Below are 21201 nucleotides of genomic sequence, written 5' to 3'. Positions count from 1 at the left end.
CTCGCAAACGCGGGAGACAGCGAGAAAGTATAAAAAAATATATATATATATATATATATATATATATATATATATATATATATATATATATATATATATATATATATATATGAAAAATGTAAGAAATAATTAGAAAACTGAAACTTCTAGCTTGAAATGAAATGAAAAATGAATGTCACATAATGGTTCAACCTCTAGCTATGGAAAATGGAAATGTATAATTCATTTACACAAGCGTCAATAGTAGTTTTCATCAATTTAATCACTGTTTCATACTGCCTGGTCCACTTCTCTTATCATGAAACAGGAATATTGGCTTATGATGTTTCTCAATTATCTTCATTAAACAAAGTACAACCATATCTTGGATACATGAGGGTAGGTAGTTGGTCATCCGCCATAATAAAGCCTTGACAGACCAAAAATTTTTCTGGACCTCAACTTTTCCAGTACATTTATGAAAAACACCTTTTTGCTTTCCATATCTATCAAATTGAAAAAAAAACTCCCTTTGTTCACATTTCAATGAAAGAATAAGCTTCAATGTCTAAGCTACATTTTTTCCAATTTCACTATTTTCTTGTCAAAGCACCATGTATGAAAAACTATCACTCCAGTAACACAAATATAAACATTTACTTCCCCTTTAAAAAAGTTCTGGGGAAGTCTGTCTCGATACACTGCGAGTCACTCTACCACCTGGCGAGGTTTGTGTTGCAATGGTTCTTGATTCACAAACGTAGTAGCATCACTGGTGGGCGGAAGAACATTCTTGTAACCAAAGCGAGGATCACAGTCCGTGCAACCTCTGCTCGTACGTGCCAGGTACCGAAGGTGGCGTCCACGTCCTTCTTACATGGGTTCCTTCGTGAAATCGGCCAGGAGGGACACCTGCTGCTGGGAGGAGGAGGGAGCACCAAGAAGAAGACGTCGCGAGGGAGGCTCCACCTACTATATATATATATATATATATATATATATATATATATATATATATATATATATATATATATATATATATATTCTTTTTTCTTTTAAACTATTCGCACATTTCCCGCATTAGCGAGGTAGCGTTAAGAACAGAGGACTGGGCCTTTTTTGGAATATCCTCGCCTGGCCCCCTCTGTTCCTTCTTTTGGAAAATTAAAAAAAAAGAAAAAAAAAATATATATATATATATATTAATTTATCTATTTATTGTACTTTGTCGCATTCTCCCGAGTTAGCGAGTTAGCGCAAGGAAACGGACGAAGGAATGGCCCTACACACCCACATACACATCTATATACATACACGTCCACACACGCACATATATATACTTATACATCTCAACGTACACACACACACACATATATGTATATACATATATATATATATATATATATATATATATATATATATATATATATATATATATATATATATATATATATATATATATATATATCCCTGGGGATAGGGGATTAAGAATACTTCCCACGTATTCACTGCGTGTCGTAGAAGGCGACTAAAAGGGGAGGGAGCGGGGGGCTGGAAATCCTCCCCTCTCGGTTTTTTTTAATTTTCCAAAAGAAGGAACAGAGAATTGGGCCAGGTGAGGGTATTCCCTCAAAGGCCCAGTCCTCTGTTCTTAATGCTACCTCGCTAATGCGGGAAATGGCGAATAGTTTGAAAGAAAGAAAAATATATATATATATATATATATATATATATATATATATATATATATATATATATATATATATATATATATATATATATATATATATATATATATATATATATATATATATATATATATATATATATATATATATATATATATATATATATATATATATATATATATATATATATATATATTTTTTTTTTTCTTTTTCCCTTCTTGCTTTGTCGCTGTCTCCCGCGTTTGCGAGGTAGCGCAAGGAAACACACGAAAGAAATGGCCCAACTCACCCCCATACACATGTATATACATACACGTCCACACACGCAAATATACATACCTACACAGCTTTCCATGGTTTACCCCAGACGCTTCACATGCCCTGATTCAATCCACTGACAGCATGTCAACCCCGGTATACCACATCGATCCAATTCACTCTATTCCTTGCCCTCCTTTCACCCTCCTGCATGTTCAGGCCCCGATCACACAAAATCTTTTTCACTCCATCTTTCCACCTCCAATTTGGTCTCCCACTTCTCCTCGTTCCCTCCACCTCCGACACATATATCCTCTTGGGCAATCTTTCCTCACTCATTCTCTCCATGTGCCCAAACCATTTCAAAACCCTCTTCTGCTCTCTCAACCACGCTCTTTTTATTTCCACACATCTCTCTTACCCTTACGTTACTTACTCGATCAAACCACCTCACACCACACATTGTCCTCAAACATCTCATTTCCAGCACATCCATCCTCCTGCGCACAACTCTATCCATAGCCCACGCCTCGCAACCATACAACATTGTTGGAACCACTATTCCTTCAAACATACCCATTTTTGCTTTCCGAGATAATGTTCTCGACTTCCACACATTCTTCAAGGCCCCCAGAATTTTCGCCCCCTCCCCCACCCTATGATCCACTTCCGCTTCCATGGTTCCATCCGCTGCCAGATCCACTCCCAGATATCTAAAACACTTTACTTCCTCCAGTTTTTCTCCATTCAAACTTACCTAATAACCTTGCTCTTATTCACATTTACTCTTAACTTTCTTCTTCCACACACTTTACCAAACTCAGTCACCAGCTTCTGCAGTTTCTCACATGAATCAGCCACCAGCGCTGTATCATCAGCGAACAACAACTGACTCACTTCCCAAGTTCTCTCATCCCCAACAGACTTCATATATATATATATATATATATATATATATATATATATATATATATATATATATATATATATATATATATATATATATATTATATATATATATAAATATATATATATATATATATATATATATATATATATATATATATATATATATATATATATATATATATATATATATATATATATATATATATATATATATATATATTCTTTTCTTTCTTTCAAACTATTCGCCATTTCCCGCGTGTTAGCGTGGTAGCGTTAAGAACAGAGAACTGGGCCTTTGAGGGAATATCCTCACCTGGCCCCCTTCTCTGTTCCTTCTTTTGGAAAATTAAAAAAAAAATAATGAGAGGGGAGGATTTCCAGCCCCCCTCTCCCTCCCCTTTTAGTCGCCTTCTACGACACGCAGGGAATACGTGGGAAGTATTCTTTCTCCCCTATCCCCAGGGCTAATATATATATATATATATATATATATATATATATATTCTTTTTTTTTTTTTTTTCAAACTATTCGCCATTTCCCGCGTTAGCGAGGTAGCGTTAAGAACAGAGAACTGGGCCACTGAGGGAATATCCTCACCTGGCCCCCTTCTCTGTTCCTTCTTTTGGAAAATTAAAAAAAATTGAGAGGGGAGGATTTCCAGCCCCCCGCTCCCTCCCCTTTTAGTCGCCTTCTACGACACGCAGGGAATACGTGGGAAGTATTCTTTCTCCCCTATCCCCAGGGATATATATATATATATATATATATATATATATATATATATATATATATATATATATATATATATATATATATATATATATATATATATATATATATACACACAGACATATACATATATACACATGTACATAATTCATATTGTCTGCCCTTATTCATTTTTGTCTCCACCATGCCACACATGAAATGACAACCCTCTCCCCCCCGCATGTGCGCGAGGCAACGATAGGAAAAGACAACAAAGGCCACATTCGTTCACACTCAGTCTCTAGCTGCCATGTGTAATGCACCGAAACCACCGTTCCGTTTCCACATCCAGGCCCCACAGAACTTTCCATGGTTTATCCCAGACGCTTCACATGCCCTGGTTCAATCCATTGACAGTACGTCGACCCCGGTATACCCCATCGTTCCAGTTCACTAAATTACTAGCACGCCTTTCACCTTCCTGCATGTTCAAGCCCCGATCACTCAAAATTCGCATCCATATAACATTATTGGAACCACTATTCCTTCAAACATACCCATTTTTGTTTTCAAAGATAACGTTCTCGACTTCCACATATTTTTCAACGCTCCCAGAACTTTCGCCCCCTCGCCCACCCTATGATTCACTTCCGCTTCCATGGTTCCATCCACTGCCAAATCCACTCCCAGATATCTAAAACACTTCACTTCCTCCAGTTTTTCTCCATTCAAACTTACCTCCCAACTGACTTGTCCCTCAACCCTACTGTTTGCGGCAGGGGTGTGTGGTGTCCCCATGTTTTTTTATTCTGTTTATGGATGGAATTGTTTGGGAGGTAAATGCAAGAGTTTGGAAAGAGGGGTAAGTATATAGACTGTTTTGGATGAGAGGGTTTTAGAAGTGAGGCAGTTGTTATTCGCTGATAATACAGCGCTGGTGGCTGATTCGGGTGAGAAACCGGCAGAAGTTGGTGACTGAGTTTCGTAAGGTGTGCGAAAAACGAAAGCTGAGAGTAAATGTGAATAAGAGTAAGGTTATTTGGTTCAGTGGGATTTAGGGACAAGTCAGTTGGGAGGTAAGTTTGAATGGAGAAAAACTGGAGGAAGTGAAGTGTTTTAGATACCTGAGAGCGGATTTGGTAGTGGATGTCACAGAGTGGGGGATGAGTCAAAGGTTCTGGGAGCATTGAAGAATGTGTGGGGGGCAAGAACGTTGTCTGGAGGAGCAAAAATGGTTATGTTTGAAGGAACAGTTGTTCCAACAATTTTATGGTTTTAAGGCATGGGCTATAGATAGCGTTGTTCTGAGGAGAGTGGATGTGTTGGAAATGAGATGTTTGAGGATGATATGTGGTGTAAGGTGGTTAGATCCAGTAAGCAATGGAAGGGTAAGAGAGATGTATGAAAATAAAAAGAGCGTGGTTGAGAGAGCAGAAGAGGGTGTATTGAAATGGATTGGTCACATTAAGAAAGATTGACAAAAGAGGATATGTATGTCAGACGTGGAGGGAACGAGGAAAAGGGGGAGACCAAAATGGAGTTGGAAGGATGGAGTGAAAATAATGTTGAGCGATGGGGGCCTGAACATAGAGGAGGGTGAAAGGCGTGTAAAGAACTGAGTGAATTGGAACGATGTGGTATATCGAGGTCGACGTGCTGTCAATGGATTTAACCAGAGTATGTGAAGCGTTTGGGGTAAACCATAGAAAGCTTTGTGGAGCTTGGATTTGGAAAGGGAGCTGTGGTTTCGGTGCATTACACATGACAGCGAGAGACTGAGTGTGAACGAATGTGGCATTTGTTGTCTTTTCCTAGCGCTACCTCACACGCACGCGGGGGGGGGGGGTGTTGTGATTTCATGTGTGGTGGGATAGCGGAGGGAATGGGTGAAGGCGACATGTATGAATACGTACATATGTATACATGCATATATGTGTGTATGTATATGTATGTATACATTGAAATGTATAGGTATGTATATATGCTGTGTTAGCGTTTATGTATATCCATATATATATATATATATATATATATATATATATATATATATATATATATATATATATATATATATATGCAATTGAGTGGGAGAAGTATAAAAGAAAGAGACAGGAGGTCAAGAGAAAGGTGCAAGAGGTGAAAAAAAGGGCAAATGAGAGTTGGGGTGAGAGACTATCAGTAAATTTTAGGGAGAATAAAAAGATGTTCTGGGAGGAGGTAAATAGGGTGCGTAAGACAAGGGAGCAAATGGGAACTTCAGTGAAGGGCGTAAATGGGGAGGTGATAACAAGTAGTGGTGATGTGAGGAGATGGAATGAGTATTTTGAAGGTTTGTTGAATGTGTCTGATGACAGAGTGGCAGATATAGGGTGTTTGGGTCGAGGTGGTGTGCAAAGTGAGAGGGTTAGGGAAAATGATTTGGTAAACAGAGAAGAGGTAGTAAAAGCTTTGCGGAAGATGAAAGCCGGCAAGGCAGCAGGTTTGGATGGTATTGCAGTGGAATTTATTAAAAAAGGGGGTGACTGTATTGTTGACTGGTTGGTAAGGTTATTTAATGTATGTATGACTCATGGTGAGGTGCCTGAGGATTGGCGGAATGCGTGCATAGTGCCATTGTACAAAGGCAAAGGGGATAAGAGTGAGTGCTCAAATTACAGAGGTATAAGTTTATTGAGTATTCCTGGTAAATTATATGGGAGGGTATTGATTGAGAGGGTGAAGGCATGTACAGAGCATCAGATTGGGGAAGAGCAGTGTGGTTTCAGAAGTGGTAGAGGATGTGTGGATCAGGTGTTTGCTTTGAAGAATGTATGTGAGAAATACTTAGAAAAGCAAATGGATTTGTATGTAGCATTTATGGATCTGGAGAAGGCATATGATAGAGTTGATAGAGATGCTCTGTGGAAGGTATTAAGAATATATGGTGTGGGAGGCAAGTTGTTAGAAGCAGTGAAAAGTTTTTATCGAGGATGTAAGGCATGTGTACGTGTAGGAAGAGAGGAAAGTGATTGGTTCTCAGTGAATGTAGGTTTGCGGCAGGGGTGTGTGATGTCTCCATGGTTGTTTAATTTGTTTATGGATGGGGTTGTTAGGGAGGTAAATGCAAGAGTTTTGGAAAGAGGGGCAAGTATGAAGTCTGTTGGGGATGAGAGAGCTTGGGAAGTGAGTCAGTTGTTGTTCGCTGATGATACAGCGCTGGTGGCGGATTCATGTGAGAAACTGCAGAAGCTGGTGACGGAGTTTGGTAAAGTGTGTGGAAGAAGAAAGTTAAGAGTAAATGTGAATAAGAGCAAGGTTATTAGGTACAGTAGGGTTGAGGGTCAAGTCAATTGGGAGGTGAGTTTGAATGGAGAAAAACTGGAGGAAGTGAAGTGTTTTAGATATCTGGGAGTGGATCTGTAAGCGGATGGAACCATGGAAGCGGAAGTGGATCATAGGGTGGGGGAGGGGGCGAAAATTTTGGGAGCCTTGAAAAATGTGTGGAAGTCGAGAACATTATCTCGGAAAGCAAAAATGGGTATGTTTGAAGGAATAGTGGTTCCAACAATGTTGTATGGTTGCGAGGCGTGGGCTATGGATAGAGTTGTGCGCAGGAGGATGGATGTGCTGGAAATGAGATGTTTGAGGACAATGTGTGGTGTGAGGTGGTTTGATCGAGTAAGTAACGTAAGGGTAAGAGAGATGTGTGGAAATAAAAAGAGCGTGGTTGAGAGAGCAGAAGAGGGTGTTTTGAAATGGTTTGGGCACATGGAGAGAATGAGTGAGGAAAGATTGACCAAGAGGATATATGTGTCGGAGGTGGAGGGAACGAGGAGAAGAGGGAGACCAAATTGGAGGTGGAAAGATGGAGTGAAAAGGATTTTGTGTGATCGGGGCCTGAACATGCAGGAGGGTGAAAGGAGGGCAAGGAATAGAGTGAATTGGAGCGATGTGGTATACCGGGGTTGACGTGCTGTCAGTGGATTGAATCAAGGCATGTGAAGCGTCCGGGGTAAACCATGGAAAGCTGTGTAGGTATGTATATTTGCGTGTGTGGACGTGTGTATGTACATGTGTATGGGGGGGGTTGGGCCATTTCTTTCGTCTGTTTCCTTGCGCTACCTCGCAAACGCGGGAGACAGCGACAAAGTATAAGAAAAAAAAAAAAAAAAAAATATATATATATATATATATATATATATATATATATATATATATATATATATATATATATATATATATATATATATATATATATATATATATATATATATATATATATATTTATATATTAGATAACCTTACCAACCAGTCAACAATACAGTCACCCCCTTTTTTAATAAATTCCACTGCAATACCATCCGAACCTGCTGCCTTGCCGGCTTTCATCTTCCGCAAAGCTTTCACTACCTCTTCTCTGTTTACCAAATCATTTTCCCTAACCCTCTCACTTTGCACACCACCTCGACCAAAACACCCTATATCTGCCACTCTATCATCAAACACATTCAACAAACCTTCAAAATACTCACTCCATCTCCTTCTCACATCACCACTACTTGTTATCACCTCCCCATTTGCGCCCTTCACTGAAGTTCCCATTTGCTCCCTTGTCTTACGCACTTTATTTACCTCCTTCCAGAACATCTTTTTATTCTCCCTAAAATTTAATGCTACTCTCTCACCCCAACTCTCATTTGCCCTTTTTTTCACCTCTTGCACCTTTCTCTTGACCTCCTGTCTCTTTCTTTTATACATCTCCCACTCAATTGCATTTTTTCCCTGCAAAAATCGTCCAAATGCCTCTCTCTTCTCTTTCACTAATAATCTTACTTCTTCCTCCCACCACTCACTACCCTTTCTAATCAACCCACCTCCCACTCTTCTCATGCCACAAGCATCTTTTGCGCAATCCATCACTGATTCCCTAAATACATCCCATTCCTCCCCCACTCCCCTTACTTCCATTGTTCTCACCTTTTTCCATTCTGTACTCAGTCTCTCCTGGTACTTCCTCACACAGGTCTCCTTCCCAAGCTCACTTACTCTCACCACCCTCTTCACCCCAACATTCACTCTTCTTTTCTGAAAACCCATACAAATCTTCACCTTTGCCTCCACAAGATAATGATCAGACATCCCTCCAGATGCACCTCTCAGCACATTAACATCCAAAAGTCTCTCTTTCGCACGCCTGTCAATTAACACGTAATCCAATAACGCTCTCTGGCCATCTCTCCTACTTACATAAGTATACTTATGTATATCTCGCTTTTTAAACCAGGTATTCCCAATCATCAGTCCTTTTTCAGCACATAAATCTACAAGCTCTTCACCATTTCCATTTACAACACTGAACACCAGCGGATGGAACCATGGAATTGGAAGTGGATCATAGGGTGGGGGAGGGGGCGAAAATTCTGGGGGCCTTGAAGAATGTGTGGAAGTCGAGAACATTATCTCGGAAAGCAAAAATGGGTATGTTTGAAGGAATAGTGGTTCCAACAATGTTGCATGGTTGCGAGGCGTGGGCTATGGATAGAGTAGTGCGCAGTAGGATGGATGTGCTGGAAATGAGATGTTTGAGGACAATGTGTGGTGTGAGGTGGTTTGATCGAGTGAGTAACGTAAGGGTAAGAGAGATGTGTGGAAATAAAAAGAGCGTGGTTGAGAGAGCAGAAGAGGGTGTTTTGAAGTGGTTTGGGCACATGGAGAAAATGAGTGAGGAAAGATTGACCAAGAGGATATATGTGTCGGAGGTGGAGGGAACGAGAAGAAGTGGGAGACCAAATTGGAGGTGGAAAGATGGAGTGAAAAAGATTTTGTGTGATCGGGGCCTGAACATGCAGGAGGGTGAAAGGAGGGCAAGGAATAGAGTGAATTGGAGCGATGTGGTATAACGGGGTTGACGTGCTGTCAGTGGATTGAATCAAGGCATGTGAAGCGTCTGGGGTAAACCATGGAAAGCTGTGTAGCTGTGTATATTTGCGTGTGTGGACGTATGTATATACATGTGTATGGGGGGGGGTTGGGCCATTTCTTTCGTCTGTTTCCTTGCGCTACCTCGCAAACGCGGGAGACAGCGACAAAGTATAATAATAATAAAATAATATTTATATATATATATATATATATATATATATATATATATATATATATATATATATATATATTTATATATATATATATATATATATATATATATATATATATATATATATATATATATATATATATATATATATATATATATCATACAAACCTCAAACAGCCAGATCCAACCCGGGACCCTTGTGCAAGAGGCAGTAATGCTAACCGCTGGGCTATGGGCCAAGCCATAGCCAAGCGGTTAGCATTTCCGCCTCTTGCACAGGGGTCCCAGGTTCAATCCTGGCTGTTGGAAGTTTTTAAGTTCTATGAAGGTACGCGTTCATATGCACTTTATTCGTATATATATATATATATATATATATATATGTTTTGGAAGGAGGTAAAGAAAGTGCGTAAGACAAGGGAACAAATGGGAACATCAGTGAAGGGGGCTAATAGGGAGGTGATAACTAGTAGTGGTGATGTGAGAAGGAGATGGAGTGAGTATTTTGAAGGCTTGTTGAATGTGTTTGATGATAGAGTAGCAGAAATAGGGTCTTTTGGTCGCGGTGGTGTGCAAAGTGAAAGGGCTAGGGAGAATAATTTGGTGAACAGAGAAGAGGTAGTAAAAGCTTTGCAGAGGATGAAAGCCGGCAAGGCAGCGGGTTTGGATGGCATTGCAGTGGAATTTATTAAAGTAGGGGGTGATTGTATAGCTGATTGGTTAGTAAGGTTATTTCATGTATATATGACTCATGGTAAGGTGCCTGAGGATTGGTGGAACGCTTGCATAGTGCTATTGTACAAAGGCAAAGGGGATAAGAGTGAGTGCTCAAATACAGAGGTATAAGTCTGTTGAGTATTCCTGGGAAATTATATGGGAGGGTACTGATTGAAAGGGTGAAGGCATGCACAGAGCATTAGACTGGGGAAGAGCAGTATGGTTTCAGATGTGGTAGAGGATGTGTGGATCAGGTGTTTGCTTTGAAGAATGTATGTGAGAAATACTTAGAAAAGCAAATGGATTTGTATGTAGCATTTATGGATCTGGAGAAGGCATATGATACAGTTGATAGAAATGCTCTGTGGAAGGTATTAGGAATATATGGTGTGTGAGGTAAGTTGTAAAAGCAGTGAAAAGTTTTTATCGAGGATGTAAGGCATGTGTACGTGTAGGAAGAGAGGAAAGTGATTGGTTCTCAGTGAATGTTGGTTTCCGGCAGGGGTGCGTGATGGGTCCATGGTTGTTTAATTTGTTTATGGATGGGGTTGTTAGGGAGGTGAATGCAATAGTTTTGGAAAGGAGCAAGTATGCAGTCTGTTGTGGATGAGAGACCTTGGGAAGTGCGTCAATTGTTGTTCGCTGATGATACAGCGCTGGTGGCTGATTCATGAAAGAAACTGCAAAAGCTTGTGACTGAGTTTGGTAAAGTTTGTGAAAGAAGAAAGCTGAGAGTAAATGTGAATAAGAGCAAGGTTTATAAGTACAGTAGGGTTGAGAGACAAGTCAACTGGAAGGTAAGTTTGATTGGAGATAAACTGGAGGAAGTGAAGCGTTTTAGATATCTGAGAGTGAAATTGGTAGCCGATGGAACCATGGAAGCAGAAGTGAATCATAAGGTGGGGGAGGGGGCGAAAGTTCTGGGGGCGTTGAAAAATGTGTGGAAGTCGAGAATGTTATCATGGAAAGCAAAAATGGGTATGTTTGAAGGAATAGCGGTTCGAACAATGTTGTATGGTTGCGAGGCGTGGGCTATGGATAAAGTTGTGTGGAGGAGGGTGGATGTGCCGTAAATGAGATGTTTGAGGACAATATGCGGTGTGAGGGGGTTTGATCGAGCAAGTAATGCGAGGGTGAGGGAGATGTGTGATTATAAAAAGAGTATGGTTGAGAGAGCAGAAGAAGGTGTTTTGAAATGGTTTGGTCACATGGAGAGAATGAGTGAGGAAAGATTGACCAAGAGGATATATGTGTCAGAGGTGGAGGAAACGAGAAGTGGGAGACCAAATTGGAGGTCGAAAGATGGAGTGAAAAAGATTTTGAGTGATCGGAGCCTGAACATGCAGGAGGGTGAAAGGCGTGCAAGGAATAGAGTGAATTGGAACGATGTGGTATACCGGGGTCGACATGCTGTCAATGGATTGAACCAGGGCATGTGAAGCGTCTGGGGTAAACCATGGATTTTCTGTGGGGCCTGGATGTGGAAAGGGAGCTGTGGTTTCGGGCATTATTACATGACAGCTAGAGACTGTGAACGAATGTGGCCTTTGTTGTCTTTTCCTAGCGCTACCTCGCACACATGAGGGGGGAGGGGGTTGCTATTCCATATGTGGCGGGGTAGCGATGGGAATGAATAAAGGCAGGCAGTATGAATCATGTACATGTGTATATATATATATGTCTGTGTGTGTATATATATGTATACATTGAGATGTGTAGGTATGTATATTTGCGTGTGTGGACGTGTATGTATATACATGTGTATGTGGGTGGGTTGGGCCATTCTTTCGTCTGTTTCTTTGCGCTACCTCGCTAACGCGGGAGACAGCGAGAAAGCAAAATGAAAAAGAAAATATATATGAATATATATATATATATATATATATATATATATATATATATATATATATATATATATATATATATATATATATATATATATATATATATATATATATATATATATATATATATATATATATATGTACAAAAGTAATTATCTATATAAAATAGTGATCTTTTAACTGATAACACAATATATTCTAAACTCAGTAAGAATCCTCTAGAAGCAGTTAATTCCCAATTCAATAAAGAACTTAAGTTGTTGAAGGGTAATGTTTCTTGTTTAAAATGTTTGTCATCTTTGACTCCTTCATTGCCATATATGTATGGATTTATCAAAACAAATAAACAAAATTTTCCAGCAAAACCTATAGTGAGTTCAGTAGGCTCCATCACATATAAATTGTCAAAATGGTTACTTTCTTTTTTAAGCCTTTTAGTGAGTAAGATATCAAATTCTAATATCATGTACAATGTAGATCTAGTTAAGAAGCTTCACAATATCAATGTGAATTTTGATTTCACACTTGTTAGCTTTGATGTTTCCTCCCTTTTCACAAAAGTTCCAGTTGACGACCTTTTACAATATGTATATGATGTCTTGGACGATATTCGTTCACCTGTTTCAAAGTTGTGTTTATTGAACTGATAAAATTGTGAATAACGACTGTGTATTTCAATTCAATGGAGATTATTATGCTCAGACATTTGGCATTTTCACCTGTACTAAGAAATATTTATATGGAATTTTTTGAAACAAAATTACTAACGGATATCTTACCTTCTATTGCAATTTGGTTTAGGGATATAGATGATGTTCTTTGTGTTTGGCTAACAAATGAAAATCTACATATATTTCTCCCTCTCTTAACAATTTAGTACCTTCAATCAAATTTACTGTAGAAAATGGAAATACTTTTATGTTACCGTTTCTAAATTGCATGATCCATAGGCAAGGATACAAGGTTATATTTAGCATATACAGAAAACCAATGTATGCTCACATATCCATTATTACTCATCTCAACATGACATAGTTAAATTATCATCATTTAAATCTTTGTTCCTTAGGGCATTACGCATTTGCAGTCCAGAGTATGCTGATGATGATTTTGAGAAGATATATTCTATTGGATCTAAGTTAAACTACCCTAGATCTTTCATAGATAAATCCCTTAAGTTAGCAAAGAAATCATTTTATATAGTTGAGACTAAATCTCCCACTGACACCAAAAAACTTTTATTCTCCCTTTTAATTATAATCTTACTTTACTTCCCATGTTGCTTAAATACTTTAATGTAAATGTTGCCTTTGGCAACAATAATACTATAAAGAATATCTTAATCAGGAACTCATCAGAAAATTCTCCTGGGTGCATATATAAGTGCCATGTAGAAATTATGATTAGTTTTATGTTGGGCAGACTAGTAAGGATCTTTCTGTTATACTTAAGCAACATGAATATATTATAAGAACGGGATAAGAATGCCTTGTTTAATCACGTTAAAAACTATGATCATTGTGTTGACTGGAGTAATGCCATCTCAGTTATTAACTCTGTAACTCTATTGCCACGAGAAATACCATTGAATCTTCCATTATCAAATACACAAAGAATCATAATCTTGATATTAGTGATGGCCTATACAAATTGGATAACTTTATTTTTGATAAAATTTGTAGAATAATAGGTTTATGATATGCTCGTTGTCTGTCTTGGACAATCGCATGTTTACCAAATGGCGTCCTAGCTACGTCTCTTCGTTGTATATCAACTGACTGTTATATTTCACTCTAGTGTCTCCCCTGATGATGTGATCATTATATGAGAGTGCACTTGGGAACTTATCGTACTTCATTTTCCCTGTGGGTTCTTAGGAATATACTTTACCACGCGCAAAATTGTGATCTTTTCCAACATGTATTCCACTCGGCTCTTCTATTGCTTCTATACAAGCTGTCCAGGACTTTCTCCTTTCGTTGCTGTTTTCTCCAAATCATTAATCAAGGCTCACCAACTGAAGTTACGATTTGGATTCCTTAGGAAATGCCTTGATGAACAAGTGATGCCAAGATCTGTCCTCCCCAGCGATTGTTACAGCTGTCTGATCGACCATTTGACCAATTCCAAAACATCATTTTAAAGAAACATATTGAGTTAAAGAATATTGAAATGGAGGAGGCTTTTCGCATTACAAGAGAAAAGAAACTGCCATTAAGATGGCTATATGGACATATTGGAAGAACCAAATGCTGGGCTATTACTATGATAGCTTAAAGAATGAACGCAATAGCCTACAAATGAAACTAAATTGTAAGTTGGGCCATCTTATCAAATTGGCGACTGGACTAAGAACACAAACCCTTCTTTTGTGATAAACCTGTCCAATAAACAACTAGATAAGGATTCCTTGTGTGTCTTAGGCTATGGATTAAGTTTTGTGTGCTCCAACAGGGAAGCCAGCTGTGCTGGTGTCACAAAGTCTTTTTGCGATTTAGAGAAATACAGTAAGTCAACTAATGATGAAATTGATATCTGTAAGGGTTTAGAGTATGCCAGTTTGTCAAAACCAGTGGAACACAATTGCCCTAACAAATTTGTAAGAGCTATTAACACCTTAAGAAAAGACAATGATATACATATTACTAAAGCAGATAAGGCTAACACTGTTGTGATTATGGACAAAGGTAATTGTCTATCTAAAATGAATGATCTTTTAAATGATGGCACAACATATTCTAAACTAAATAAGAATCCCCTAGAATCGGTTAATTCCCATTTCAATAAAGAACTGAAGTTGTTGTTGAAAGGTAATGGTTCTCGTTTAAAAAGTTTGTCATTTTTGTTCCCTTCATTGCCATATATGTATGGACTTATAAAACCACATAAATAAAAGTTTCCAGCAAGACCTATAGTGAGTTCAGAAGGCTCCATATCATATAAATTGTCAAAAGGATTAGTTTCTTCATTAAGCCCTTTTAGTTGGTAAGATATCAAATTTTGATATCATGAACAATGTATATTTAGTTAATTTTGATTTCTAACTAGTTAGCTTTGATGTTTCCTCACTTTTCTCAAAAGTCCCAGTTGATGACTTTTAGAAAATTTATTTGATATCTTGGATGATATTCATTTACCTGTTTCAAAGTCTGTTTTCACTGAACTGATAAAATTGGATATAAATGACTATTTCAATTCAATGGAGATTATTATGCTAAAAAATTTGGTATGGCAATGGGTAACCCTCTTTCACCTGCACTAAGTAATCTTTCTTTACATGGAATTTTTTGAAACAAAATTACTAAAGGATATCTTACCTTCTAATGTAATTTGGTTTAGGTATGTAGATGATGTTCTTTGTGTTTGGCCAACAAATGAAAATTTACACATATTTCCCCCTTTACACATATTTCCCCCCTTACTTTGTATGTTTTGGACAATCACATGTTTATCAAATTGCGTCCTAGCTACGTCTCTTCGATGTATATCACCTGACTTATATTTCTCGCTTGTGTCTCCCCTGATGATGTGATTATTACACGAAAGTGCACTTGGGAGCTTATCGTGTTTCATTTTCTCCCTGGACTCATAGGAATACCTTGATCACAAGCAAAATTGTGATCCTTTCCAATATATATATATATATATTTCTCATTTATATTCATATATTTTGCTTTGTCGCTGTCTCCCGCGTTAGCAAGGTAGCGCAAGGAAACAGACGAAAGAAATGGCCCAACCCAACCACATACACATGTATATACATAAACGTCCACACGCGCAAATATACATACTTATACATCTCAACGTATACATATATATACACACACAGACATATGCATGTACATGTACATATTTCATACTGTATGCCCTTATTCATTCCCATCGCCACCTCGCCACACATAAAATAACAACGCCCTCCCCCCAAATGTGCGTGAGGTAGCGCTAGGAAAATATGACAAAGGCCACATTCGTTCACACTCAGTCTCTAGCTGTCATGTAATAATGCACCGAAACCACAGCTCCCTTTACACATCTAGGCCCCACAGAACTTTCCATGATTTACCCCAGAAGCTTCACATGCCCTGGTTCAGTCCATCAACAGCGCGGCAACCCCGGTATACCATATCGTTCCAATTCACTCTATTCCTTGCACGCCTTTCACGCTCCTGCATGTTCAGGCCCCTATCACTCAAAATCTTTTTCACTCCATCTTTCGACCTCCAATTTGGTCTCCCACTTCTCCTCGTTCCCTCCATCTCTGACACATATATCCTCTTGGTCAATCTTTCCTCTCATTTTCTCCAGGTAAGCAAACAATTTCAAAAAATCCTCTTGTGCTCTCTCAACCACACTCTTTTTATTACCACACATCTGTCTTACCCTATTATTACTTACTCGATCAAACAATCTCACACCACATATTGTCCTCAAACGTCTCATTTTCAGCATATCCACCCTTCTCCGCACAACTCTATCCATAGCCCACGCCTCGCAACCATATAACATTGTTGGAACCAGTATTCCTCCAAACGAACCCATTTTTGCTTTCCGAGATAATGTTCTCGACTTCCACACATTCTTCAACGCCTTCAGAACTTTCGCCTCCTTCCCCACCCTACGATTCACTTCCGCTTCCATGGTTCCATCCGCTGCCAAATCTACTCCGAGATATCTAAAACACTTCACTTCCTCCAGCTTTTCTCCATTCAAACTTACCTCCCAATTGACTTGACCCTCAACCCTACTGTACCTAATAACCTTACTCTTATTCACATTTACTCTCAGTTTTCTTCCTTCACACACTTTACCAAACTCAGTCACCAGCTTCTGCAGTTTCTCACACAAATCAGCTACCAGCGCAGTATCATCAGCGAACAACAACTACGCTCACTTCCCTAGCTCTCTCATCCACAACAGACTGCATACCTGCCCCTCTTTCCAAAACTCTTGCATTTACCTCTCTAACAACCCCATCCACAAACAAATCAAACAGCCATGGAGACTTCACACACCTGCCGCAAACCTACATTCACTGGGAACCAATCACTTTCCTCTCTTCCTACACGTACACATGCCTTACATCCTAGATAAGAACTTTTCACTGCTTCTAACAACTTGCCTCCTACACCATAAATTCTTAATACCTTCCACAGAGCATCTCTATCAACTCTATCATATGCCTTTTCCAGATCCATAAATGCCACATACAAATCCATTTGCTTTTCTAAGTATTTCTGACATACATTCTTCAATAGAGGATAGGGGAGAAAGAATACTTCCCACGCATTCCTCGCGTGTCGTAGAAGGCGACTAAAGGGGACGGGAGCGGGGGGCCAGAATCCCTCCCCTCCTTGTATTTTAACTTTCTAAAAGGGGAGACCGAAGAAGGAGTCACGCGAGGAGTGCTCATCCTCCTCGAAGGCTCAGATTGGGGGTGTCTAAATGTGTGTGGATGTAACCAAGATGAGAAAAAAGGAGAGATAGGTAGTATGTTTGAGGAAAGGAACCTGGATGATTTGGCTCTGATTGAAACGAAGCTAAATGGTAAAGGGGAGGAGTGGTTTGGGAATGTCTTGGGAGTAAAGTCAGGGGTTAGTGAGAGGACAAGAGCAAGGGAAGGAGCAGCACTACTCCTGAAACAGGAGTTGTGGGAGTATGTGATAGAGTGTTAGAAAGTTAATTCTAGATTGATATGGGTAAAACTGAAAGTTGATGGAGAGAGATGGGTGATTATTGGTGCATATGGACCTGGGCATGAGAAGAAAGATCATGAGAGGCAAGTGTTTTGGGAGCAGCTGAATGAGTGTGTTAGTGGTTTTGATGCACAAGACCGGGTTATAGTGATGGGTGATTTGAATGCAAAGGTGAGTAATGTGGCAGTTGAGGGAATAATTGGTATACATGGAGTGTTCAGTGTTGTAAATGGAAATGGTGAAGAGCTTGTAGATTTATGTGCTGAAAAAGGACTGGTGATTGGGAATACCTAGTTTAAAAAGCGAGATATACATAAGTATACGTATGTAAGCAGGAGAGATGGCCATAGAGCGTTTTGGATTACGTGTTAATTGATAGACGCACGAAAGATAGACTTTAGGATGTTAATGTGCTGAGAGGTGCAACTGGAGGGATGTCTGATCATTACCTTGTGGAGGCGAAGGTGACGATTTGTGGGGGTTTTCAGAAAAGAAGAGAGAATGTTGGGGTGAAGAGAGTGGCGAGAGTAAGTAAGCTTGGGAAGGAGACTATTTTGAGGAAGTACCAGGAGAGACTGAGTACAGAATGGAAAAAGGTGAGAACAAAGGAGGTAAGGGGAGTGGAGGAGGAATGGGATGTATTTAAGGAAGCAGTGATGGCTTTTGCAAAAGATGCTCGTGGCATGAGAAGCGTGGGAGGTGGGTTGATTAGAAGGGGTAGTGAGTGGTGGGATGAAGAAGTAAGATTATTAGTGAAAGAGAAGAGAGAGGCATTTGGACGATTTTTGCAGGGAAAAAATGTAAATGAGTGGGAGAGGTATAAAAGAAAGAGACAGGAGGTCAAGAGAAAGGTGCAAGAGGTGAAAAAGAGGGCAAATGAGAGTTGGGGTGAGAGAGTATCATCAAATTTCAGGGAGAATAAAAAGATGCTTTGGAAGGAGGTAAATAAAGTGCGTAAGACAAGGGAGCAAATGGGAACTTAAGTGAAGGGGGCTAATGGGGAGGTGATAACAAGTAGTGGTGATGTGAGAAGGAGATGGAGTGAGTATTTTGAAGGTTTGTTGAATGTGTTTCATGATAGAGATGCAGATAAAGGGTGTTTTGGTCGAGGTGGCGTGCAAAGTGAGAGGGCTAGGGAAAATGATTTGGTAAATAGAGAAGAGGTAGTTAAAGCTTTACGGAAGATGAAAGCCGGCAAGGCAGCAGGTTTGGATGGTATTGCAGTGGAATTTATCAAAAAAGGGGGTGACTGTATTGTTGACTGATTGGTAAGGTTAACTAATGTATGTATGTCTCATGGTGAGGTGCCTGAGGATTGGCGGAATGCTTGCATAGTGCCACTGTACAAAGGCAAAGGGGATAAGAGTGAGTGCTCAAATTACAGAGGTATAAGTGTGTTGAGTATTCCTGGTAAATTATATGGGAGGGTATTGATTGAGAGGGTGAAGGCATGTACAGAGCATCAGATTGGGGAAGAGCAGTGTGGTTTCAGAAGTGGTAGAGGATGTGTGGATCAGGTGTTTGCTTTGAAGAATGTATGTGAGAAATACATAAAAAAAACAAATGGATTTGTATGTAGCATTTATGGATCTGGAGAAGGCATATGATAGAGTTGATAGAGATGCTCTGTGGAAGGTTTTAAGAATGTATGGTGTGGGAGGCAAGTTGTTAGAAGCAGTGACAAGTTTTTATCGAGGATGTATTGCCTGTGTACGTGTAGGAAGAGAGGAAAGTGATTGGTTCTCAGTGAATGTAGGTTTGCGGCAGGGGTGTATGATGTCTCCATGGTTGTTTAATTTGGTTATGGATGGGGTTGTTAGGGAGGTGAATGCAAGAGTTTTAGAAAGAGGGGTAAGTATGCAGTCTGTTGTGGATGAGAGAGCTTGGGAAGTGAGTCAGTTGTTGTTCGCTGATGATACAGCGCTGGTGGCTAATTCATGAAAGAAACTGCAGAAGCAGGTGACTGAGTTTGGTAAAGTGTGTGAAAGAAGAAAGTTAAGAGTGAATGTGAATAAGAGCAAGGTTATTAGGTACAGTAGGGTTGAGGGTCAAGTCAATTGGGAGGTAAGTTTGAATGGAGAAAAACTGGAGGAAGTAAAGTGTTTTCGAAATCTGTGAGTGGATCTGGCAGCGGATGGAACCATGGAAGCGGAAGTGAATCCTAGGGTGGGGAGGGGGCGAAAATTCTGGGAGCCTTGAAGAATGTTTGGAAGTCGAGAATATTATCTCGGAAAGCAAAAATGGGTGTGTTTGAAGGAATAGTGTTTCCAACAATGTTGTATGGTTGCGAGGCGTAGGCTATGGATAGAGTTGTGCGCAGGAGGGTGGATGTGCAGGAAATGAGATGTTTGAGGACAATATGTGGTGTGAAGTGGTTTGACCGAGTAAGTAATGTAAGGGTAAGAGAGATGTGTGAAAATAAAAAGAGTGTGGTTGAGAGAGCAGAAGATGGTGTTTTGAAATGGTTTGGTCACATGTAGAGAATGAGTGAGGAAAGATTGACCAATAGGATATATGTGTCGGAGGTGGAGGGAACGAGGAGAAGAGGGAGACCAAATTGGAGGTGGAAAGATGGAGTGAAAAAGATTTTGAGTGATCGGGGCCTGAACATGCAGGAGGGTGAAAGGCGTACAAGGAATAGAGTGAATTGGAACGATTTGGTATAGCGGGGTCGACGTGCTGTCAATGGATTGAACCAGGGCATGTGAAGCGTCTGGGGTAAACCATGGAAAGTGTGTGGGCCCTGGATGTGGAAAGGGAGCTGTGGTTTCGGTGCATTATTACATGACAGCTAGAGACTGTGTGTGAACGAATGCGGCCTTTGGTGTAACTTTACCTAGCACTAACTCGCACACATGAGGGTGGAGGGGGTTGTTACTCCATGTGTAGCGGGGTGGCGATGGGAACAAATAAAGGCAGACATTATGAATTATGTACGTGTATATATGTATATGCCTGTGTGTGTATATATATGTGTACATTTGAGATGTATGGGTATGTATATTTGCGTGTGTGGACGTGTATGTATATACATGTGTATGTGGCCGGGTTGGGCCATTCTTTCGTCTGTTTCCTTGCGCTACCTCGCTGACGCGGGTGACAGCGACCAAGCAAAATAAATATAGATAAGAATAAACATTCTTCAAAGCAAACACCTGACCCACACATCCTCTACCACTTCTGAATCCACACTGCTCTTCCCCAATCTGATGCTCTGTACATGCCTCACCCTCTCAATCAATACCCTCCCATACATTTTCCCAGAATACTCAACAAACTTATACCTCTGTAATTTGAGCACTCACTCTTATCGCCTTTGTCTTTGTACAAT

The sequence above is a fragment of the Panulirus ornatus genome, chromosome 64 (genome assembly GCF_036320965.1).
Source record: "Panulirus ornatus isolate Po-2019 chromosome 64, ASM3632096v1, whole genome shotgun sequence".
Taxonomy (NCBI): Eukaryota; Metazoa; Arthropoda; class Malacostraca; order Decapoda; family Palinuridae; genus Panulirus; species Panulirus ornatus.
This window is presented reverse-complemented; position numbering follows the sequence as displayed.